At 41.1% G+C, this 26,964-nt stretch overlaps 1 protein-coding gene across 4 annotated transcripts in view; it reads right to left on the bottom strand.

Moving 5' to 3' along the window:
- Positions 1-26,964, bottom strand: part of GCDH (glutaryl-CoA dehydrogenase) — a 455,659-nt gene that overhangs the window by 269,998 nt on the left and 158,697 nt on the right. The window lies entirely within an intron of this gene.

Genomic DNA, 26,964 nt, shown 5'->3' with positions numbered 1-26,964 from the left:
GTGGAAAATGCCCCTGTCCAGTGGGCATCCCACAGGTGTGATGTAGCTGGAACACATGCTGGTGGAACTAAGACATTTTGAATCAATGGGTTACCTATCCGAAGGAGGAGGCCCACAACTTAACATCCTGTAATCTGAAAATAATAAACTGCAATCACAAAGCTTGCAGTGATAACATATTACAAGCTACACTCCAAGATGTAATGAGTTTAAAAGTCCTCTTCTACCCCCAAATGAGGTGCATTCCCCACACCCCAACTTCTTATATAAACTAACTCTAAGACTGCTGTTCTTCAGAGTACTGAGAATGCTCCAGGCTACCATAACATTGGATATTGCCAGTCTCAGTATTCTGAACCAATATCAGATGGACCAACATCTGCCTGACAGATGTTAATGGGACTGATGCATGGGCAGACACACTGGAAAAGGGCAGCACTGAACTTGGGGTCTCGTATCTGGTGAGAATTGGACCTACAGCTTTTTTATTGGTTGGTATCAGCTTAGAATAACTGAACTGAGTTTGACTGGGTTAGCTTTCCATGAAAGAGGAGGTATGGTTTAAAGGTGGGTACTGGCAAGGTGTATATGATCATACGACTCCGTTGTCTTGAATTCCCATGATCCCATCCAGGGAAAGGTTGCAGTCATGGACAGCAAAGTGAATGGGGAGAAAGAATGCCCTCAGGTCTAGTAAAAGAGCTAGAGAAGCCTTAAATGGAGGCTCAGTTACTATAAGGGGAGTAAACACCAGCAAACACATACCAATATCTTCAGTATAGTGTACTATAAGTGGATAATGATGATATCTTTTTCTTGACTCTCACAATGGCATTTCACACATACCCAAAAACAGTACAAAACAAACTCAGCTGTAAAAACAAAAATCTCCACTGGAGCACAAGAAACTGACAAAGTTTAAAACGTTAAGCACGACAATTTAATCTAGTAAGCTTTTCGTTCAGCATGAATAGCTAAACTTCATCAGACAAACAAGAAGAACCGAAAACACAGCTTACATAATACAGAAGCAATTAAATAAAATCAATTATTCAATCATATTAAACAATCAATTGGTTCCCTCCCCTGTATTATAAAGAAATAAAACTGACAAACCTAATTAAAACATTATTGTAAATACTTTTACATATTGCTAAGAAATTATTATTTTTTGTTTTATAAAATTGTTAATTTATACTTTAAAAAAACAATAATTTATACTATACAAAACCATATAGCCATAGGTTCATAGGTAAGTACTAGGTTATCTGCCCGAGGGCATCTATAAGTCTAGCGGAATGTGTTGGCTTTCACCACCCCTTAGATTATTTCCCTGTGCCTCGGTCCAGCAGAGCCATTAGTTCCCTGTGCCTCTGTCCAGCAGAGCCACTGCAGTGATCCCCAGGGTAAATTTTCTGTTTCCCATCCACAAGTCAAGATTTCTCTTGAAGAGTGTTAGTGAGGGGCTCTGCCTAATGTAGATTGGAATCCTGTTCCAAAGCACGGGGAGTCTCTGGGACAGGAATCTATCCCTCCAGCACATCCTATTTATCACTGTGGTGAGGTTTAGATCCCTAGAGCATGTGGCTCTTGGGGATTTGTTTTTTTTTTAGGTGGAGCATGTCCATCAATTCTGGGTTGGACATGGCCTTGTATGTCAGGCAAAGATCACCTCTGAGTAAGCGGTATGCAACCGAGTACAGCTGGAGTTTCTTCAGTCGGGCTGCATAGGGCAATGTTTGAGGCCAGTAATCTTCTTGGTGAGGTACTTCTGTGCTCTTTCCAGCTGTTGCAGGTGTCTTGTAAGGTACATCCCAAATGGGGCGTTGTACTCTATGATGGGTCTGATGAGTGATGAGTAGAGGGGCACAATAACCTCTTTTGTTCTAGATGCGAAGCCTTTTGTGATTAGGTGGGCCACATAGAAGAATTTTCTAACCACCTTGGCAATATGATTATCAAAGGAGAGATTACTATCTACTTGGGTCCCCAGATCCCTTATTACATTTTCTGTATTTAGGGGAGTACCACATATGTGGTAGTTCGTGGGTACTTTGTTTTTTCCAAAGGGGATGACTATGCACTTCTGGCATTTAGCTTGAGGCCATGATTTTGACACCAGGTATCCGTCTCAGTGAGACCATTCTGGAGGATGTCTGTATCAGCTGGAAAGTCAATTATGGCCCCCAGTTTGCAGTCATCTGCAAACTTAGTCAGCCATAGTCCTCCTGTGCTTGCCTGTACCTCTGAGAAGTATATACCGAACAGGAGGGGTCCCAGGACTGAGCCCTGGGGAGCGCCACTTGTAACTGGTTTAGAGTCGGACCTAGAGCCTGCAACTCTCACCGTGTGGGTTCTATCCATGAGCCAACTGGCAACCCATCTCGTGGCATAGGGGTTTATGTTCAGGCTGGTGAGATTGTCTATAATACCAGAATGGAGAATGGCATTGAAAGCCTTTGCGAGGTCTAGATAGGCTGTGTGGACCTCCTTTCCCTCGTCTAAAGCCTTGGTAAGTGTCTCAAGGAAGTCCACCAGGTTTAGGAGGCATGATCTGCCCTTAAAGCCACACTGGGTAGGGTCAAATGTTTGAAGGTTCCCAATGTCTCTGTTAATGAATTCCATGATGATGCGCTCCATAGCCTTGCAGACCAGGCTAGTCAGGCTTATAGGGCAATAGTTCCTGGGGTCCATTGTGGCTCCACCTTTGTGGAGCGGAATAATGGTTGCTGTGCGCCACTCTATGGGTACATAGCCTGTTGAGAGGCTGAGTTTGAACAGTGTGTTTAGGTGAGGGGTTAGTTAATTTTGGAGCTCATGTAAGACACAGCCTGGGACACTGTCTGGACCCATTGAAGCTGTATTTTTGGCTTTGGATAGGGCTGTTTTAACCTGTGTGTCAGTGATTGCCAGGGCACTACATTCTTCTGGTATGGTTATGGGCCCTTTAGGGGGTGAGAGGGGGGTGAACTTTTCACTAAACCTGTCTGCCAGAATGTTGGCAATATCAGTCAGTTCAGTGTATTTTGTGTCATTCTGCACTAATTCAGAGCAGATATGAGAGTTTCCACTTAGGTTCTTGACATAGCTAAAGAACGCTTTGTGGTTATCTTTGGAGTCCTTGGCAATTTTTCCTTCGAAGCTAGCCTTGGATGATTTTATGAGGGATCGTAGTTTCTTGCTGATACTAATCAGGGATGTCTTTCCTTCTTGGGATTTTACTCTTTTCTGTACTAGTTTCCTCCTTCTATTGTATAGCTTGTTTATGGGAGGGGTCCACCAGACTGGTTTCCTTTTCTTGGAGGAGTGACTCTTGGTTTTGCTTGGGATAGCACGATCCATGCATTTTTGCAGGTGCTCAAAGAGTGCCTTTGTAAGGGATTCAGCAGCGTGGACAGTGTTGTCCTTTACCATGGGGGCTGTGAACCTTTCCACCTCGGTCTTAAGTAACGTGAAGTTTGCTTTTGAAAAGTTTTTTGCGGTTGTTTCCTTGATTGGGGGTGGGGGCAGAATGTGGATAGCCAGAGTGATTAGTCTATGGTCTGATCTAACCAGCGAGGGTTTGACCTCCGGTGTAGAACACCGGTCGCCCATGTTGGTGATGACCAGGTCCAATATGTTGTCACCTCTGGTGGGGATGTTGACCAGTTGATCCAGGGCATTCGAGTTTATAAATTCTAGGAAGCATTGGGCAAGGGAGTTAGTACTTGAGTAGTTCTCCCAGTTAATGTTTGGGTAATTGAAATCACCCAATATTAGGGCATTTGGGTAGGACCTTCATATTTTCCAGTGTCTCCAGAAAAGCGGAATGGGGGTCCTGGGTCATGGTGGGTGATCTGTAGCAAGCTACAATTTGAATTGCAGTTTTGCCCGTTGTTAGTTGCACATGGATGATCTCTGAGGCATTGTGCTGTGCCACTAACCTGGAGGTGTGGGTATCCTTGATGAATATGGATACACCCCCACCTTTTGTGTTTCGGTCTGTGTTCTGTGGCCGAAAAGTATGGTATGAGTTATAGCCTGGTAGTGCTGGGGTGCTCTCAGGAGCCTTAAACCAGGTTTCTGTTACTGCACAGATATCAATGTTCTCCATACTGAGGAGTGCCTCGAGTGCATGCATTTTGAGGTTTAGACTTCTGGCGTTGAGTAGCACTACCTTCAGTTTTTGGTTACTTGTACTATTTACAGTGGTGGGTTTGTCTTTTGAGCCTTGCCTAAAAAAGGCACTATGGGGGTGGCAAAAGCCTTGGCCAGTATTTGAAAGCCTAAGCGTGACAAGTGCAAGCCATCTCTTGCGAAGCAACGTGGCTTATCAAGCATGTCATCCCAGGTGGACATATACTGGATCCCCTTTGAATGACACCAGAAACTTAAACAATTGTTGAAATCGACCATTTTTTCTTTATACTTTTACCATTCGCTAAAAACCTCTACAATAACAAATCAATGAATTCAACACACAAAAATTATTTTTAAAAAATTCAAGAAAATCAAAAGAAAACTCTCTCACTAACGTGTTAAGCTCCTCAACTTCAATATACAGCTCAATGACACTTTATCGTTAATACCTGGGGCTCTATATGACTGTAATTTCAGTTGCCATAGTAACTCTTGACGCTCTAAAAGTAACTGGTAAGGACCACCTTTTATATCAGGAGATATCTGGTCAAGGACTCTAAATAAAAAAGAGCGTGTGGGATTTTCATTTAGATGTCTAGCTAAAGCGTTTTTCAATTTCTTCTTCTTAATGTGGTAGATGTGTTCATATACCCTATCTTTAAACTTACTGTCAGTCTTGCCTACATAAAATGCAGGGCAAGACTGGCAGGAAGCCAGATACACAACAGATTTAGACAGACAACTATACCTCCCTCTTAATTTGTAGGTCTTACCACTAATCTTAACAGACGTTCCAGAGGCTATATACCTACAAAAATTACAGGCCTCACATTTGAATGTCCCTTCTATTCTGTGTGACCCGACTTTGACAGTTTCCATAACACTCTTTAAAGTTCTACCCCTTTTATATATGACCGTAGGTACACTACCTAACTTATAGTCAAATTTGTCTCAAAAGTAAACAAATTCCAATTTCTACATAAAATCCCTTTTACTGAATAAGCTTCTAAACTAAATGGTGTAATAAACCTAAGGTTAAAATTACGTGTCAAAAATTCTACATTAATGATATCATGGGGGGATGTATTATTTCCTGTACTCTCCATTGTATCTGGTGTGGAAACCTGTCTTGCCAATAAAGGAGAATATACTCCCAAAGTCCTTTTATGCCTGTACTTCTTTAATAAAATCATGCAATAAACTATCTGGGTAACCCCTACTGGAAAACATACCTCTCAACACGTTGCATTCTTCAAAGAATGCTTCATCATTAGTTACCATATGGGCCACACATACCAACTGGCCCTTTACGACACTCTTTTTTTGTTGGTACGGATGGGCACTTGTAAAATGTAACATCGTGTTGGAGTACGTTTCCTTGCGATGAATTTTAGCCACAAACTGCTTGTTGTTCGAATCCTTAGATAACTCTACATCTAAATAAGCTATCCTATCAATAGACACTTCGTGGGTAAATTTTAGAAAGGTCGTACTGTTGTTTATTTTGTCTAAAAAGGTGTTAATATCAGACATATCACCATCAAACATTATAAAAATGTCATCCAGGAATCTGGTGTAAAATTTGATCTTGTTTAGAGTCCCCGGTTCATCAAAGATGAACAGATGCTCCCATTGGGCCATAACTAAGTTGGAAACAATTGCACCGCATGGGGACCCCATAGCTACACCCACCTTTTGAAGATAGGTTTCATTGTCGAACAACACAAAGTTATTGGTTAGCACTATATCAAGCCATTCTTGAACTAACCTCACTTCACTGTTCTCAGCACCATGGTATATCATTCTTTCTACAACCCATTCAATTCCCACATTATGGGGTATAGAAAAGTACAAATCAACAACATCTATTGTTAGAAATATCATGTTTTCATTAAATGGAATTCGATTAATAGCAAACAAAACGCCCACGAGTCTTTGCAAATTTGGGCTTCCTTGTTCACATACTTTTTCAAAATGTTGTCAATGTACTTAGCACTAGCATATGTTATGGATGATCTAGCATTCACTAATAATATCATAGGGGGGGTCCTCCAGACTCTTGTGTATTTTAGGGAGACCAAACAATGACTGTATCTTAGGAGATAGTACTAACAAATAATTCAAAGTATTTAAATCAATAGGTCTTTCTAAGAACAAATCATTCAAAAAACTGTTTATACATTTATAAGAAGTATTCAACTATGGTAACTAATAATGAAACGTTCTTTGAAGAATGCAATGTGTTGAGAGGTATGTTTTCCAGTAGTGGGTACCCAGATAATTTACTGAATGATCTCACTGAAGAAGTACAGCATAAAAGGACTTTGGGAGTATATTCTCCTTTATTGGCAAGATAGGTTTCCACACCAGATACAATGGAGAGTACAGGAAATAATACATCCCCCATGATATCATTAATGTAGAATTTTTGACACGTAATTTTAACCTTAGCTTTATTACACCATTTAGTTTAGAACCTTATTCAATAAAAGGGATTTTATGTAGAAATTGGAATTTGTTTACTTTTGAGACAGACTTGACTAATAAGTTAGGTAGTTTACGTACGGTCATATATAAAAGGGGTAGAAATTTAAAGAGTATTATGGAAATTGTCAAAGTCGGGTCACACAGAATAGAAGGGACATTCAAATGTGAGGCCTGTAATTTTTGTAGGTATATAGCCTCTGGAGCTTCTGTTACAATTATTGGTAAGACCTACAAATTAAGAGGGAGGTATAGTTGACTGTATAAATCTGTTGTGTATCTGGATTCCTGCCAGTCTTGTCCTGCACTTTTAGACATCTAAATGAAAATCCCACACACTCTTTTTTATTTAGAGTTCTTGACCAGATATCTCCTGATATAAAAGGTGGTCCTTACCAGTTACTTTTGGAGCGCCAATAGTTACTATGGCAACTGACATTACAGTCATATAGAGCCCCAGGTATCAACGAAAAAATGTCATTGAGCTGTATATTGAAGTTGAGGAGCTTAACACGTTAGTGAGAGAGTTTTCTTTTGATTTTCTTGAATTTTTTTTTAAATAATTTTCTGAGTGTTGAATTCATTGATTTATTATTGTAGAGGTTTTTAGTAAATGGCTATATGGCTTTGTATAGTATAAATTATTGTTTTTTTAAAGTATAAAATAATTTTATAAAACATAAAATAATAATTTCTTAGCAATATGTAAAAGTATTTACAACAGTGTTTTAATTAGGTTTGTCAGTTTTATTTCTTTATAATACATGGGAGGGAATCAATTGATTGTTTAATATGATTGAATAATTGATTGTATTTAATTACTGCTGTATTATGTAAGCTGTGTTTTTGGTTCTTCTTGTTAGTCTGATGAAGTTTAGCTATTCATGCTGAACGAAAAGCTTACTGGATTAAATTGTCGTGCTTAACATTTTAAACTTTGTGTCAGTTTCTTATGCTCCTTGTGCTCCACTGGAGATTTTTGTTATTTCACACTAGACTAGCTGCCAGCCGCGGTGGTGGTGCTGTGGTAACGTTGTCACCTCACAGTAAGACTCTGTCCGGTTCGATTCTCAGCTAGAGCGTCTTCTGCATGGAGACATGCGTGAATGGGCGTACCTTCGTTGAAGGTTGTGCGTCAGGGCTGGTAACTTGGCACGTAAAAATCAACTACCAATCATTAGCGGACCGGAGTTCTGTTGTGGCGACCCCTAACCTGGAAAAGCCGAAAGACACAACAACACTAGACTAGCTGCCTTTTTAGATCATTTTTACGACTAGCTCATTTCCCATGGTGAGAATCAAACCTTGCACCTCTTGACTGTGAGGTAAACACCTTAACCATTACACTAACCCCTACCCCAGCAGTATTTTTTTTCCACAAAATGCTATGATATTCTGACAATCTTATTTTACTGATGAATTTGCAAGACAGCAAATGTCCAGTGAAATTACCTAAAAAAGCAAGTGAAATATTACAAAATCTCTAAATTTCAAAATGCACTCACTCAAAGCACTCCTTAAAATGGAGAACATCAACATTTGTTCTGTAAAAGAAACCTGGTTCAAGGCAGCAAAAAGCACCTGTGCACTGCCAAGCTATAACTCAATTCCACACCTCTCAGCCTCAGAACTTGGACAGAAGCTCCAAAGGTGGTATTGTTTCCATATTCATAAAGGATGCGCACACCTCCAGACTGGTAGTCCAACATAACGGATCACAGATACTTCAGGTGCAGCTAACATTGGGTAAGACAGACATTCAGGTCATAGCCTGCTATAGGTCCTCAACCATGTCCCAAGACTCGCACTCCATGTTCCTAAGCACCCTGCAGAATATTAGGGTCCAACCTAACACTCTCATACTGGACGACTTCAACTACCCCTCCATTAACTGGGAAAACTACTCATGTACCAATACACTTGCCCAACGTTTCCTGCAAGTTATTAATTCCAACGCCCTAGACCAGTTCATTCTTACTCCCAAAAGAGATAGCAACATCCTTGACCCGGTCACTACTAACATGGGCGACCGTTGCTCTACACTAATAGTCAACTCCTCCCTGGTTAGATCCGAGCACAAACTAATCACCTTGGAACCCCCCCCCCCCCCGCAAAGGTAACCACAATGAAAAACTTCTCCAAAGCTAACTTTGGGGAGGTGGCTAACATCACGGCACCCATGCAAATGGAAAATAGTTGCATGACCACTGAATCATACACCAATGCACTATACGAACACGTACTTAAATGCATGGATCTCACCATACTCAATAGAACCAAGACTCTCTCCTCCTAAAAACGGAAGAGAAGGTGGTCTCCTGCCATAAACAAACTCCATAACAGAAGGAGGAAACTGCTGAGGAATAAGGTGAAATCCCAAGAATGGAAAAACTCCCTTATCAGCCTCAACAAAAAGTTGAGATCCCTCATCAAATCCTCTAAAGCTAGCTATGAAAACAGAATTACAGCAGATAGTAAAGACAACCAGAAGGCCTTCTATAGTTATGTAAAGAATCTCCACGGCAATATCCAGATTTGCTCTGAGCTACTGCACAATGGTATCTCCTATACAGAGCCAACAGATATTGCCAAAATACTGGCAGACAGATTCATTGCCAACTTTACCCCTCACACCCCCTCCCAAAGGACCAATCACAATACCAGTAAATTACCAAGCACCCAGTATTAGTGCTGCACAGGTTAAAACAGCACTGTCCAAGGCCAAGAATACAGCTTCTATGGGACCTGACAATATCCCTTGGTGTGTTGTACATGAACTACAGAGTGAACTGGCACCTCACCTGTGTGCACTGTTCAATCACAGCCTAACCTCAGGCTTCGTCCCTACCGAATGGCACACTGCTACAGTCATCCCTCTCCACAAAGGAGGAGCGACTACAGACCCTGGGAACTATAGCCCCATTAGCCTGACGAGTCTGATATGCAAAGCTATGGAACACATCATCATTGACCTAATAAACAAGGATATAGGGAATCTCTATACTCTGGCTCTGACACAGGTTGGTTTTGTGAAGGTTAGATCTTGCCTGCTCAACTTGGTTGACTTCTTTGAGTTAGTCACCAGAGCTGTGGATGAAGGCAAGGTGGTTTATACAGCCTGCCTTGACCTGATCAATGCCTTTGATACCATTTCCCCACTCAGGAATCATAGAAAAACTCACTAAGCAAGGCATCAACCCCTATATTACTAGGTGGGTTGCAAACTGGCTCAGAGATAGAAAACACAATATGAAAGCAGCTGACTCCAAATCAGAATGCTGACTAGTCATGAGTGGAGTCCCACAGGATTTGGTCATGGGTCCTTTCCTATTTGGTATCTACTTCTCTGAAGTCCAGGCCAATACAAAGGGACTCCGGCTGACAAAGTTCACAGACAATTGCAAGTTGGGAGCTAATATTAACTCCCCAAGTGATGTTGACATCCTACGGAAGGCCTCACTGAGACCAACGACTGGTGTCAGAACCACGGCCTTAAGCTCAATGCCAAAAAATGTGTCATCATCCCGTTTGGGAAAAACTTGGTTCCCAGGAATTACCACATCAATGGTAGTCTACTGAATACAGAAAGCGTTATAAGAGATCTGGGAACACAGGTTGACAGCAACCTCTGTTTTGATCACCACATTGCCACTGTGGTCAGAAAGTCCTTCAATGTGGCACATCTCATTACTAAGGGTTTTGCATCCAGAAAGAAAGCGGTCATTGTCTCCCTCTATTCTTCCCTCATTAGTAAGGTTACCATACATCCGGGTTTCCCTGGACACGTCCTCTTTTTTGGGCTCCTGTCCAGGCGTTTTTTGAAAATTCTGCGATTTGTCTGGGTTTTAAAACCCGGACAAATCGCAGAATTTTCAAAAAACAGACATCCCTATTTCGGAGTCTTTCCTCCGCTTTGTTTTTTTTTTTTTTGATTGGTTCGTATACCAGTATACGAGCCATTCAAAAAGCAGAGCTCTGTTCAATGTGGAACTGCTTGATGTTCCGCATTGAACAGAAGAGGGTCCGCTGTGCGTGTTTCTGATTGGCTCGTATACCGGTATATGAACCAATCAAAAAGCGGAGCTCTGTTCAATGCAGAACAGCTTGATGTTCCGCATTGAACAGAAGAGGGTCCGCTGTGCGTGTTTTTGATTGGCTCGTATACTGGTATACGAGCCAATCAAAAAGCGGAGCTCTGTTCAATGGGGAACTGCTTGATGTTACGCAATGAACAGAAGAGGGTCCACTGTGCGAGGTTTTGAATGGCTCGTATACCGGCATACGGGCCAATCAAAAATCCCCAAACACGGACCTTTTTTTTTTTTTGCTCTTCAACCTAAGAGGACGAAATAATATGTGCTGGTAGCAGCACATATTTTTTCGTCCTCTTTTACATACAAAGAATTCTGGTAACCCTACTCATTAGGCCAATCATGGAGTACAATGCCCCATTTGGCATGTACCTCACTAGACACCTGCAACAACTGGAGAGGCAGCAAAAGTACCTCAAAGAGGATTCTAGGCCTTAAACACTTGTCCTTATATGGACAGACTCAAAAAACTCCAACTATTCTCTGTCTCATATCACCTACTTAGAGCTGATCTCTGCTTGACTTACAAAGCCATGTCTGACCCAGCTCTGTTAGAAATGCTACATCTAAAGAAATCCCAATCCCTCCACACCACATACTCCACAGACCTCAACCTCATTTACCACAAACAACAGAACAAGCTGGAGGGACAGGTTCATAACCCAGAGACTGCCCATGCTATGGACTAGACTTCCTATACATGTCAAACAGAACACCTCACTGGCCCTCTTCAAGAGAAATCTTGATGAGTGGATGAGAAATCGAAAATTCAACCCAGGGATCACTCCAGTGGCTCTACTTGACAAAGGCACTGGGAACTAAGGTCGTGTCGCACAATGACAGGGTAATCCTATGGGCTAGGCTTGTAAAGGCTCCAGGGCCATTAGCCTAGTACACACTTATGAACCTATGAAAATATGTACTACAAAATAATAAAATAGAAAATAGTAGGTAGTCTACAGCGGAGTTAAAAATGGAGTATCGTTTATTGAAACACACAAACAAGTGATCCTAGTTGAGTATAACGAAACGTATTAAAGACATTCATTGTTTATATATAATCAGGTTATTTGGAGTAAGGGAGTGGTTACAGGGGGTGGTTCTGTTAAGAGCAATTAAACTCATTCAGTCAGTTTATACGTTATTAATATTTATTTATTCTGATAGATGTCTAGTGATAGATCTTTTCATTAGTCATTTTGCTAGTGAGTTAGTTTCTTAATTAATACAGTTTGGATTAATAAGTTGGCCTTAATAAGCTGTTCTTATATATTTTAATTTTTCTCTAGCTTTTTAGTTTCAGTTCTAAGGTAGCACAGTCTCAGTTTACACTATGGTGTTAAGGGGGCTTGGTTAAAGGAATGAGTTTAATGCTTTTACTGCTCTTAACAAAACCACCCCCTTGCTCCAAATAACCTGATTATAAATAAATAATGAACGTCTTTAAAGCTTTTTATTATACTCAACTAGGCTTGCTTGTTTGTGTGTTTCAATAAAAGATATTCCATTTTTAACTCAAATGTGGACTACCTATTTTATTATTTTGTAGTACATATTTTACAGTTCGATTTTTATTAGTGAACTAGATGCATAACATATTTCAAGGAGTAAACTTCACACCCTCCACTCTGTGAAGTTTCTTCTTGGTTTGTGTTTGATCCAGTATAGGTTGCACACTGGGTTTTCTGAGATGTCGAGGGATACCACGGATTTTTCTTTTTGAAATATTACAAAAGTTACATGCAGTATCTCCCTTCTGACACCAGATGTCACCACAGCAATAATCCGAATGTTTTCCTTTTCTTGCACTTGATACAAGATTTTAATATAGGTTCATAGGTAGGTACTAGGCTATAGGCCCAAGGGCCTATGTAAGCCTAGCCAACAAGATTCCCTGGCTTACGCCACCCAAGAAAGTTATTTTCCTGTGCCACTATCGAGCATAGACACAGAAGTGATCCCCAGGGTGTATTTCCTATTTCCCATCCACTCATCAAGATTTTTCTTGAAGATTGCTAATGAGGAGCTCTGTTTGACATAGATGGGTAGCCTGTTCCAGAGTATGGGAAGTCTCTGGGACAAGAATCTATCCCTCCAGCATGTTCTGTTTATTGTGGTGACAAGGTTTAGGTCCCTTGAGCGTGTAGCTCGGAGGGATTGGGATTTCTTTAGGTGTAGCATGTCCAACAGCTCTGGGTTTGACATAGCTTTATATGTTAGGCAGAGCTCACCTCGGAGTAGGCGATATGCTACAGAGTACAGCTGGAGTTTTTTGAGGCAGTCAGTGTAGGGCATTTGTTTGAGGCCAGTAATCCTCTTTGTGAGGTACTTCTGTGGCCTTTCCAGCTGCTGCAGATGTCTTGTGAGGTACATTCCAAAAGGGGTGTTGTACTCTATAATGGGTCTAATGAGTGTCGAGTAGAGGGGAACAATGACCCCTTTTTTCCTGGATGAGAACCCTTTTACGATGAGGTGTGCCACGTAGAAGGCCTTCCCGACTACTGTGGCACTGTGACTATCAAAGGAGAGACTGCTGTCCACCTGGGTCCCAAGGTCTCTTATCATACATTCGGTGTTAAGTAGATTACTGCCTATGTGGTAGTTCATGGGTACAGAGTTTTTACCAAAGGGGATGACACTGCACTTTTTGGCATTCAGCTTGAGGCCATGGCTCTGACACCAGGCATCTGTCTCAGCGAGGCCCTTCTGTAGGATGTCCACATCATTTGGGGACTTGACTATGGCTCCTAGTTTGCAGTCATCTGCAAATTTTGTTCGCCAGAGGCCTTCTGTGTTAGCCTGTACTTCAGAGAAGTAGATACCAAACAGGCGAGGTCCCAGGACGGAACCCAGTGGTACTGCACTTGTCACTGCTTTGAGGTCAGAGTTGGAGTCTGCAACTTTCACAGTGTGGGTTCTGTCAGTGAGCCAGTTGGCAACCCATCTTGTGATGTAGAGATTTATACCTAGTTTAGTGAGTTTAGCTATAATTCCAGAATGGGGGATGGTGTCGAAAGCCTTGGCGAGGTCAAGAGAGGCTGTGTGAACCACCTTACCCTCATCTACGGCTTTGGTGACTGCCTCAAAGAAGTCGATCAGGTTCAGGAGGCATGATCTGCCTTTTACAAACCTGAACTGGGTGGGATCCAGAGTTTGGAGGTTACCAATGTCTTTGTTTATGAGTTCCATGATGATACATTCCATGGCCTTGCAGACCAGGCTCGTCAGGCTAATAGGTCGATAGTTCCCGGAATCAGTGGTGGCTCCCCCTCTGTGGAGTGGGATAACTGTTGCTGTGCGCCATTCAGTGGGCACAAAGCCTGATGCGAGGCTATTATTGAACATGGTGCTTAAGTGGGGATGGAAATTTCATTTAGTCATAGACTGACATGTAACATCTATTTAAGTACCCACCCGTTTTTGCACCATTATCTCCCTATACCAGCAAATCAAATCATGCATATTGGTTTACCAATAAAATGTTTATACACTGATGTAAAACTACTGGTTCGAGTGCATGTGAAAATAAATAGATTTTCATATTCTCAAAAATCTTCTAAGTTCTGGACTAAAATAAATGTTGAAACCGAAATTCTGGAAAAATAAGTATTTAAGTGACATTGTCATATGAAACAGTGAAATTAATACACTACAATTTGGTTTTTAGCACTGAATAATGAATTTTGGTTCAAGTCATTTTTAAACTTCTCTATTCTGCAGATTCACAAAGTATAACTGACAATTATAGTATAATATAAACATCAGAGGCAGAATGCCATCTTTTATTTCCTGAGAAAAAGTATTACAAAACCGGTAAAGACTTTGTTGGCCATTTTATTTGTCGAGAAACACAATACATTACAGGTCTGCTATTTCAGTGCTGCTGCTGTTGTATTTTGAGTAAGGGAAATGGTTAAGGTGTTTGCCTTACAAACACAACGTGCAGGGTTTGAGTCTGACAAGGGATAATTGGCTAGTCTTACAATGGCTCGCAAGGGCAGTTAGCTTAGTACTAACCTATATAAGCAGAAAGAGCAGAACAAAACAAATCAAATCTCTGACTACAGGTCTACATAAAACTATAAACCAGTTTTGTCTGGCAACTGACATAGAGGGTTAAGACTGCAAGTGGTAGTTCATGTGGTACAGGGTTTGATTTCTTCAGCCCTCATCTGCCTACTGTGCGACCTTGAGCAAGTCACCTAACCAGACATTTCTCCAGGGTCACCCCTGAAAAGAAACTGTGTGTACAGTGGGCCTACCTGGTAACAAACAGGTATTAAATTTCTCACAGGCACATGACAATAGACAGGGAGCTATCAGGCCTGACTTACACAAAGTACAAATGCAGATGAAAAGCACAAGCAAATAATCCCCTTCTATTTCAAGAAGCTACCAACTTTCCTCGTTTCTGCCAGATGTAGCACAATCACAAAAGAATTAAGTTTTCTGAGTCAATGACGAGGTTCTTCTGTGGTAGACCTCAGTTTTCATACAATTCTTATGTCCAAGAAGAGGTTTGAGGTTTTTTGTAAGGTCACTTCCCTCTACTCAACTAAGATTACCACTATTTATCACTTCTTTGTATGGTGCACTGGACCAACAAACCCATTTTCACACATAACCTTCATGCAGCAGGAATAAAATACACACCAACCTTACAATAATAGTTTTAGGCCAACCTGACCCAACCTATATGCATACAATAATACTGGACATTTTATTTTTAAAATACCAGTGAGCAGTGCGCTAATGGCCACACGTTCCTGCAGAAGAGGTAGCAGATCACTTCCACCTGCCCATTTAGGTATCACTTACTAAATCTCCAACAAGCTGTAGCAGACCAAAGAAACAAGATAAGGCTCTGCTAAGGTTGTACATGCATGTTTCTATATGTTAACATGCACACACATACGTATTTAAGAACCCAGGGCTGCAGCCAACAAACACAAGTCAGCCCCATCCTTCTAAGGATGCACTGGTGATGAGGAATTGTTTTGCACCAGAAGGCTGAACGGAAGTCTTCTTTCAAACATTCTGGGAAAGGATCATCAAGTCAGGGATCAATGGGGGGACCTAACACTAGCAGGACATGTAAAAGATCATGGCCAATTTGTACTTCCTTAATAGAGGGCAGTGTGATTCAGCAGTATGAAAAACTATGAAACAACACTTCATCAGACATAACAGGCATTGCAGAATGCATACCTGAATTCAGCACTGCTGAGAGACCCATACCACTAAAGATGCTTGTTTAAGTGTTCAAGCTCAACAGACAACAGTTATGCATCGCTAACTCCTGAATAGCTCCTGCGACATGGATGGCCTGAACAGGGATGCTACAAAATCTATCCTCGGTCATATTCATGCCCAAGCACTGCAACTAATGCAAATTCCAAAGGAGGTCCAAGAAAACCAAACAAGCTCTGTGTAAGGGCTGCCATCAACAACATAAATGTTTGGAAATACTCCCTGGAGCATCTGAGGAGCATACAGTACTAATGGCAGCCACATTTGAAAACAGAAGTGCTCGACTACCAGCGCTCCACCACGAATGCTCAACCCCTAATAAAGTCTCAGAATATTTTTCCCAAATGGTAAAAGCTGATATAGCATGTTCTGATCTTGTAGAAATGGCTTCCACTGCTTTGCCAGCATGTAGGCAAGGCTACAACACCTTCCAAACATTTACACCAGTTACTAAACAGGCAGGGAATAAAGGTGGAGGTGTCTCGATTTACATCAGATTTACATTAAAAAATAAGTTTACCTCAAAGCTGATCAAATAGGAAGACACACTGGAGCTTCTCCATGTTAAAATTACCACAGGCAAAATCCCGTACCACTTCCTTGCAAGCAAATGGTCCCCCTCTAGAACACGGAACCCCTTAACATGTATTTAAACTTCTTGGAAACACACACCTTCTAACCTAATACCGTATTCATGGATGACTTTAATTACCCCACTATTAACTGGGAATCATATATGACACCAAATGTGCAGGCACAAAGCTTCCTGGATTCTGTAAACACAAACTTCCTGTACCAGATTGTCAATACGCTGACCCAAGTTGTAAACATACTGGATCTGGTTCTCACTAATATGGGAGAGTGCTGCGTAGACCCAGTGAAATGTCCTCCCTGGTAAGGTCAGATAACAGTAAAAATAAAACCTGGAATCCCAGCTAACCCTGGAATGTTCTGGAACTACTCTAAAGCTAACTTCTTACTATTGCATGATAACCCTGCAAAATTTGAAGCCTCCATAAACCCTGAGAACACTGCTGCCTACACAGAACTATTCATAGAAACCCTATACATGTATGACAAGGGCAGCTGTACCCACAGGAATAAGTACAGAAAGAACTGAAAAAACAAGCCACCTGGTGGAATCACATCGAGAGGCTCTATAACAGAAGAAAATAATGATAAAAATGATCCTAACACAGTAAGATAAAGGCAACTCACGATAAAAATAGTCTACCAAAGCCACATTTGAAGTAAATTATTCTCCCAGGCCATGGACAACCACAAGGCATTCTTTAGCTACATCTACAACCTCAAAGGCAACACACAACTGTGTGCAGAGCTCATTGTTAATGGAGCCACCTATACTGAGCCAGAAGATAAAAAAAAACACTGGCAGACAAATTCAGCTCTAGCTTTTCCCCTTTTCCCTCTTCAACTTCCCTTCAGGAAATACCCTGAAATATAACTCCCTTTACTATCACTAGGGAAAAGGTCCTCAAAGCTCTCTCTAAGGCCAAGAACACTGTACTGCTGGGGCCAGACAATATTCCGGGATGCCTTCTAAATAGCATGAAACATGACCTATCAGGGCCTCTGGAATTACTACTTAATAGTAGGCCTCCAAAGAGGCTTTGTGCCTAATGAACAGAGAACAGCAACAGTCATCCCACTACACAAAGGTGGGTCATCTACAAACCCTGGAAACTAAAGACCCATAAGTTTCACTTGTCTCATATGCAAAGCAATAGAAAGAATTATCACGGAAATGATCAATAATGACTTAGCAAACCTAAAGATACTGGACCCAACCCAATTTGCTTTAGTCAAGGGCAGATCATGCCTACTCATCCTAGTGGACTTTTTTGAGAAGGTTGCCAAAGCAATTGATGAGGACAAAATGGGTCACACTGCTTTCCTGGACCTGGCCAAGGCATTTGACACACAATATTCCATTCAGGCATTGTTGACAGACTTAAGAGATTAGGTATAAATCCTTATAAAACCTGGTGAATAGCCAGCTGGCTTACAGACAGGACACAGGAAGTTACAACTGAGAAGACCACAATACAAAGAGGGTAGTCACATGTGGAAGCTCTCAGGGATCAGTCTGGGGACCACTCCTTTTTGCATTTACTTCTCTGATGTCAAGGCCAATGTCAAGGGGCTCTGGCTGACCAAATCTGCAGACAATTGCAAAACAGGATCAGTCATAGAACCCCCCCACCCCACCCACACTAATGTTCTTCAGGAAGAGTTGACACAGATAAAAAACTTGTGTCAGAGCCATGGACTAAAACTAAATGGCACAAAATGCATAACAGTATCCTTTGGGAAGTCATCTACCCCTGGCAGCAATCATAATGGCAAAACACTCCCTAAGAGTCAACCTAGTAGTCAGTGACTTGGGGACACAAGCAGACAGTAATCTAGCCTTTGGCCATTAGATGTCCACAATAGTGAGGAAATAATTCTGTGTTGTACAACTTATAAACAAGGGTAAGGCATCTAGGTCCAAGGAGGTCATTGTTCCACTGTATTCGGCATTTATCAGACCTATCATTGAGGACATTGCATCCTTTGGTATATACCTAACCAGGCACATCCAACAACTGGAAAATTCTGCAGAGGTTCCTCATTAAAAGAATACAGGGCATAAATAACATCTACTCTGCAGAATGCCTCAAAGCTTTATCCCTGTATTCTGTCTCCTACACACTAGTGAGCAAAAATATATGCCTGGCATATAAGGCATTGTCAGACCCCACCCTAACTGACCTCCTGCATATCCACAAAACAAACAGCACCAGAATTACCCATTTTAAAGATTTAAACCTAGCCTGTGATATAAACAGAACCTGCTACAGAGACGGGTATGTATCCCAGAGACTACCCCTTCTCTGGAACAAGCTACCCATTCTCCATAACCCAATTCAACAGGAACTTTGACAATTAGACGGGGAAAAGGAACTTCATCCCTGGTTTGACACTGACGTCTCTAATGGACACAGGCAGCCTGTAAATGGTTCATCTCCCAAGCCCCTGCTTACTCTCATTAAGGGTACCGGAACTTGTCAAAAATTTGTAATGCATGGTGAGGCATAAAAAGTCCCTAGTGATCATTAGTCTAGTACACACCTACGAACTTATGTTGTCATAATCAACAGATTTTTACTAGGCCCAGGGGTCTTCCTAAGCCTAGACAAGTTTTTCTGAAAAGAAATGTAATCCTGTATTCAAATAGGACATTGAGGGCCAAGCATTTACAGGTTACCTCTGTCCATAAGGAACATGGGTGCCAGGTCCAGTATAAATTTCCTATTCTCCATCCACTGATCTACAGTGTGCTTAAACTGGGTAATAGACAAACTCAGTTTCACATGGACGGGAAGCCTGTTCCATGGGGGCAGTCTCTTGGACATATATCTGTATTTCCAGCATATTCTGTTTAAGTCACAGACAAAATTCAGGTCCTTTATGAATATGCAGGGGGGTGCACTATTGTGGGGTTTGTGGATGTCTTGTAAGTCAGGCATAGATCACCCCTCAGCAATCTATAGGAGACTGAGCAGAGTGAAAGGGCTTTAAGGCACTCTGCATAATGCAGGTTTGTTATGTCTTGTATTTTTTTTTCTAAGAGGTTGCTCTAGTTGATGCATATGCCTGGTCAGGTACATGCAAAAGGGAGCATTGTACTCTATGATTGGTCTGATAAGGGTGGAGTACAGTGGGATAATGATCTCTTTGGACTTAGATGCCATGCCCTTACTCATAAGTTGCACAATATAAAAGAATGAAATAGCCTTTCAGGTTTAGGAGTGTCCCCTGTCTGCCAAGATCTCAGAGCTAATTCTGTACTTGCTTCCAACAGCTGTTACACAGCATTCCCCTCATCTCCAGTCTCACAAAGATAGTCATACCCTGACCACCATTATTAGGCAGTGTGTACCGAAAGCCCAACTATGTGTGAGGTCTGCTTCTTTCTTTGTGCTGCTTCACGTACAGGACAGCCATTCCTGCTCTTCCCCCGGTCACTGCATGCACCCATTTACTGCCTCGCAGAATTCAGTGACAGTTTGTGTATCTGTTTATTTTCCCAACCATTTAGATGTGTGTGTTTAGTTTTCCTTGCCCAGTATTCCCCTTTTCACATGTGCTACTTTCTTTGTTGTAGCTCCACTCTTCTATTTACCTCTCTCGCCTCCCATCATTCCATTCCACTGCCACTATTGCTCAATTAGGCAATGTATACTTTTAAACATTTAGACCTTCTAAAGTAAAAAAAAACTCCTCTAGCTGCAATAACTTCCTCCACTTTTTTTTTTTTTTTTTTTTAACTAGCCAGGGTTCAATCAGTGGTTCGATCTACCATCCCTTCCATTTTTTGCTACCCATGATGCTGTGAGGATTATCAGCGATTCTGTAATACTTGCGCTGTCACCAGTTGGTAACTTAGCCCATTCACACTGCTTGTTTTTGACTGTCTTCAGCTTATCCTTCTTCCTTGTTTACAGTTCTTGTAAGGCTTTTGCTTTCCTTTTTGTGCTCACACTGCATCAATCCCATCGGTTGGGAGGGTGGCCTAATGGTTAAGGTGTTTGCCTTACAAACACAAGGTGCAGGGTTTGAGTCTCACAAGGGATAACTGGCTAGGCTTAAAATGGCTTGCAAGGGCAGTTAGCTTAATACTAATCTATGAACCTATGAACCACATTCCTTACCTTTAGACACTGCACTAATGTAAGCATGTGCACACTGATGCCCTCTTTGCTCCCCATCTCCCAACAGCCTTCTAGGCTTGCCACCTTTATAATTAATTTGATCCTCCCTCAACACTCATGGGACTGCCAGCTTCCTGTTTTCACCTAGAGTACAACTGTAGTCCTAATCCTGTTATCTCCTCAGAATACTTGGATGCTAACATTCTTAACAACTTTTGGAATAATTTGGCATTCCAAAAGAGAACTATATAATCACGTCATCTCATCTTTCCTCACTTAAGACAGTCTAGCATTTGTACTCCTCCAATGAATATTAACAATCATAAGATAAAGGAGGCTATGTTATCAATGTACACTTCTCCTTAATACCGAATATATAACGCACCTTACTTACCATAATTCTTTAATACTGAACATATAACCCAGCTAATTAACTGTAACATTAAATGCACACTTATCAATAGTTTTATAGGTTCTTACAAGGCTATTGATCAGTTTGTGATCTTTAGAAGCTCAGCCCTGCATTCCCATGAAGCTTTTAGCCTTTGTAATTTAAGTATGAACAACCTAAAGCCAGGTAAAACATTTACATGTTACCCTTATCCATAACAGACAACGGGGCTAAACCAGGGGTGAATTTGTGGTTTTCCCATCCATTTGACTAGATTACATTTTAATACAGTAAGGAAAGCACTTTGCTTTATGTGGAGAGAAAGGCAATTCCAGAGAATTTGTATTCTCTGTGATTCATACATATCCCTCCAACATATTCTATATGTTTATGCCACCACTGGACATGTGGATGTGCAGAGAGGATAGGGTCTGTTGAGGCTTTGTATATGAGGGAGAGACTGCCCCTTAGTAGCCTGTATGATACCAAGAAGAGGGACAAGACTTTGAGACAGTCAGGGTAGTTTTTTATTATGAAGACACTTGGTATTCTTGTTGAGAAAGAGTTGTGGTCATTCAAGTTGTGCTAAACTGGATAGATACATACCAATGGGCCCATTATACTCAAGGTACTTAAGGAGCTCCAGATAAACTACTCAATATTTATAACTAATTATACTTCACCATAACACAATCCACTTCCTCCTGTACCATCCTCTACAAAAACACTGATCTCCTCTCCTCTCTCCCAGTATAAACCTTTTCTAAAGAAACTACACATTCAGCATTTCTTACTAAAACTTTATGCACAATACCTTCATCGAACCACAACTTATTTGTCACCAGTTTCTTTCTTTCCTACATCTTCTCTCTATCCAATTCATTTAGATAAATCCAATATTCTACAATCCCGTACAGGTACACAGATTCTACCACAAAACAAACCTTCCCCATCAAAACACTGATTACTTCCACCCCCACTTAACCCCCCTCAGTTACACTTTCTTTTTCTTTATACAATTTCTTTGTTAAATCAGACTATCTGGAAAGGACGGAAAGAACACGGACTTAACTAAAATTTGTTTATACACAGAGAAACAATTTAATTTAAAATTCTGTTTAATTCTGTTTAAAAACACATCAACAATTAGTTTTCTTTTGAATGACATCTAAGTATACCCTTCCTCTTCTTGGCCTCTTACACCTGTTTCATGCAGTCACCTCACAAAATTAAAATCTGGATGGCATTCCTTACTTGAATGTCTAATCACTAATGCATCCAACAAAATCTCCTCTATTAAGCAAGCAGTGATGCCTGACAGGGTGGGCATTATCAGGGAATTAACTGATACCTGGAGTATTGTGAGGCCCTACCCCTGGAATAAGACTCTGATAAGACACATCCCAGACAGTATTATTGTTCTTAAGAGAAGCTAGTTAAATTATTTTGTATTTTTTTTTTTTTTTATTAAAAATGCTTTTTTAAATATATTTTTGATGTAAAATAGATCCTCGGACTAAACCTTCAAACTTGCTGTACCATATGTCATTGTTGCTGATGGAAGTGCTGAAGGAAGTATTTTACATGCAAAATGTAAGTTATGATAGGATTTAATGTCTACACACACACACACACACACACACACACACACACACACACACACACACACACACACACGCACACGCACACGCACACACAACCAGCAGTTACATACAGTTTGTTGCAACTTCCCCACCCTCATGCCTCTTATGTGTCTCTGTTTTTGCAGACTTATTCTGCTCTGTCCTTCTCATATGGTAAATCATGGCAGTTTAAGGTCAGTCAATAATGCGAGACACTAGAGTTTCATATTTCTTATTTGTTAATATTTCCCAAGTTGATACACTGCATGCAGCAGTCTCATGACGTCAGTGTTCTCTATCTCACACTCTGCGTTTTTCTCGCTCTCTCACTTTTACACACATGCAGACATGCTCCTCAGTCTCACACAGACCCCTTCTTTTTATTTACTTTTTCTTTTTAATTTTACCCTCACTAAACAGCAAAGTCGTATTAAGCAAGCAGAAAATATAGAGGCTGTTAGCTTATTTTTCTGTCCGAGCTTCATGACACCTTAATACAGTGCTATGAAGTGGACTTGTTTTTCAGTAACTACTACCTGTATATTAACACCATATTTGAGAACAATCTGGGTGGCAATGGACAAGTTCTTAGGAGTATACTAGGCTAATGACCACTGGGGCCTTTATAAGCTTAGCCAAGCCCAGCCAAGCATCCAAATTGTATCCTGCAAGTTTGTGTGCCTTTGAGGTTATTTTAAGGGGTATATTATATATATATATATATATATATATATATATATATATATATATATATACATATATTATATATATCAGCTAGAGCAAGAATTACAGGTTAACTCTGTCCATTACAGACATATGTTCTAAATCCAGGTTGTATTTCTGATTTCACATCCACTGGTTCAGATTTCTTTTCAACAGGTTTAGGGAACAGCTCTGTTTCACATACATAGAAAGCATATTCCAGAGAAGGGGAATTCTCTGAGACACATCCCTGTCCTTCTAATTCATCCTAGTTATGTCACAAGCAAGGTTTAAAGCACTTGATTAATTCTAATGCCATTAATTTTGCAGATATGCAAAACAGACATCAGCATAGGATCCAGAGATGCCTTGTACGCCAGGGATAGATTGCGTCCTACAGACTGTTGAGAGGTGGAGTACTGAGATAGGGATTTGAGGTGATCTGCAGAGGATGGGCTGTTTATGCCCTATATTCTTTTTGTGAAGAACCCCCTAAGGATGTTACATCTATTGCATGTGCCTGGACAAGTACATATCGATGGGGTTACTGTACTCAATAATGGGCCTGATGAGGACCAAATACAATGGAACAATGACTTCCTTGGACCTAGATGCCATACCCTTCCTTATCAGTTGAGTAACACAGAATGATTTGCTTATTACCTCAGACACACGTTGGTTGAAAGCCAAGGCACTATCTACAGTAGAGTCAATTATCTAAACATCGATTATCAGAAACGTCAATTATCTGAACAAGCCTTCCAAAGTTTTCAGGTAGGAAGAATCATAAAGTCTGACTATGTAAACATTATATGTATTCGCTTGCCCATATTTTTTGAGCTTGTAGCCAGCTCATGTGTGAAAAATATTCTTTATTGTCCACTGAAATCACTTAATGGCTGAAAAGTGCATTCCTGCATGCAGAGAAAAACAAGATTTTAGAAGTTTTTTATCCAGTTCAATTATATGTTTTACTATCCGAACTACCCTAGGTCCCACTTGGTTTGGATAATCGACTCTCTACTGTACATACATACCCAAGTCCTGACTATTGCTTCTTCTCTTAGGGGTGTGTTATTAATGAGGTAATTTCCTAGGGTGGCTGACTTCCCAAAGGGTACCATCATGCATTTTTTTCACTGAGTTTTAAGTCACACCTTTGGCTCCAGCCATTTGCCTGTCTTAGTCTTTCCTGTAGGATGTTGGTGTATTGGGGAGATTCTATGGCTGCGCCAAGTTTTCAACCATCTGCAAACATGTCAGCCAGAGACCCTTGACTTTGGCCTTGACTACTGAGAAGTAGATGCCAATAAGGAGAAGACCCAGCATCAAGCCTTGAGGGACTCGGCCAGTGACCAGGTTCTTTGTGGAGACAGTCTCCCCTTCCAAACTTTTTGGGTCCTATCTGACAGCCAGCTGGCTATCCAGCATGTAACATAGAGGTTTATGTCTATATGAGTGAGTTTTATTTTTTTACAATGCTCAAGTGGGGTACTGTAGCAAATGCCTTAGCCAGGTGAAGGTAGGCAGTGTGCACTGTTCGGCTCTCATCCATTCCATTGGTGACCTTCTCAAAGAAGTCCACCAGGCTGAGTAGGCATGATATGCCCTTGATGAAATCAAATGGGATTGGATCCAGTGTTTGACAGTTTTGTATGTTCTAATTAACTATCTCCATGATAATACTTTCCACAGCTTTATGGTTCTGTAGTTCCTGGTTGGCCCGACTTGTGCAGAGGGATGTCCACTGCAGTTTTCCATTGGTGTGGCACAAAACCTGTCTGGGGGCTTTGGTTAAACAGTGACCGCAGTGGTCCCGATAGGTCATATTTCAGGCTATTTAAGAAGCATCCCATAATATTATTGGGCTAATTGATGCAGTGTGTTTGGCCTTAGAAAATGCATCTAGGACCTGATCCCCACTGATATTGGTGGGTAGTGTTTGACGGTATTCCCTGGGGGGCAGCCAAGGGAAAGAGGGGGTAAAAATTAGACCTGAATTTTTCAGCCAGCAGATCTGCTACATCTTCTCATTTTATGTAGGTGGCTCCATTTACAATCAGTTCTGCACACTGCTGTGCGCTGCCTTCAGGGTTTTGGACATGGCTAAAGAAAACCTCCCAGGCAAAGGGCAACCACAAGGCTATCTTTACCTCAAATTTAGCTTTAATAGACTTAATCTGCCCCCTAACAGATTGATGAGAGTGTTTTTATCGTGCTGAGCACAGCACTTCCTAATCTTAGGTATGAGTTTTTTTTTTTAATTTTGTTGTACAACTTGCTTGTTTGGATTCCACCAAGCTGGTTTGTTTTGAGTAAGTTCTGGGCTTATTTCTGGTAAGCACATCTGTTTCTATGCATTTATTAACATGACTGTAGAGGGTTTCTGAGAACAATTCTGCATAGGTAGCTGTGTTTTCTAATACACATTAGTGACCACTTTCGTATTACTTTAAATAGCATCACAAAAAAAAAAAGATTCAACCATCACTATTTTCATTCAGGTAAATAAAAAAAAACACTCAAAACATCAACACCTTAACGCATACCTCACCTCTTATGACTGGTACCAAATCCATATCTCACAGGACCCTAACTGAGCAGCAGAAAACCTACACTACACTTGATCTTTGACAAAACCCCACACCACTACTCTACTACTACTATGCCAGGATAGATTTTCCTAAAATCTCTAGACTGCACAAATCCACCAAAAACCATGTTAGCTTTCCCATACTTGGATTCTTACCATCAATGTTTGGATCTAAGACATGGTTAATCTAAGGTAAAGCAAGACCCCCACAAAGGAGTCATATGATATGGTAAACCCAGGCAAGATAGGGTCAAGCTAATTACAAACAGCAAGGCTTTTTTTTCCTTTTAAAACCTTGCCACTCCATTCATTGTAGCTCCCCACCAGCCAAAGACAGATACTTTACAATGGTAATGGGGGAGCTAGATTTCCACCAGCACTAAGTCTGTCAAGCAAAGGAAACTTTCTTCTTTAAGACATTGTGATGCCCGTGCCCTGGCCCAGCAATCAAGGAGCCTCAATCCTCACCACTAACACCAGAGAGGGCATCTCATACAGGAGAAAGGATAACAAATACACACAGTAAAGTGCAATTTCCCTTAAGAGCACACAGAGATCACAGTCAATCTGGGGCTGGTTGCTCCCTTGCTCTCCAGGTCCCCAATAAGACTCCCCACTGGCACAGCTATAGGGTCTAGATCTCAGCCTACCTGGCAATCTAACCTCCAGTACCCTCTCTATCCAACCAGTGCTTTGTGTCTCTGCCCAAGTAGCTGACACACACACACACACACACACACACACACACACACACACACACACACACACACACACACACACACACACACACACACACACACACACACACACACACACACACACACACACACACACTCTGAGATAAGTATTTATACAACTTCACAGACACTGCTGGGAAAGGCTGACACAGATTCTCCAGTTGTGCACCTTTTATGCAGACTATACGGTAGTAATTTCTGCCACCACCAGCTAATAATTATCAGCTATCCAAAGGCCCTTAAAAGGGTGTCCAGTT

The sequence above is a fragment of the Protopterus annectens genome, chromosome 9.part0 (assembly GCF_019279795.1).
Source record: "Protopterus annectens isolate FY-2018-M chromosome 9.part0, PAN1.0, whole genome shotgun sequence".
Classification (NCBI taxonomy): Eukaryota; Metazoa; Chordata; order Ceratodontiformes; family Protopteridae; genus Protopterus; species Protopterus annectens.
This window is presented reverse-complemented; position numbering and strand designations above follow the sequence as displayed.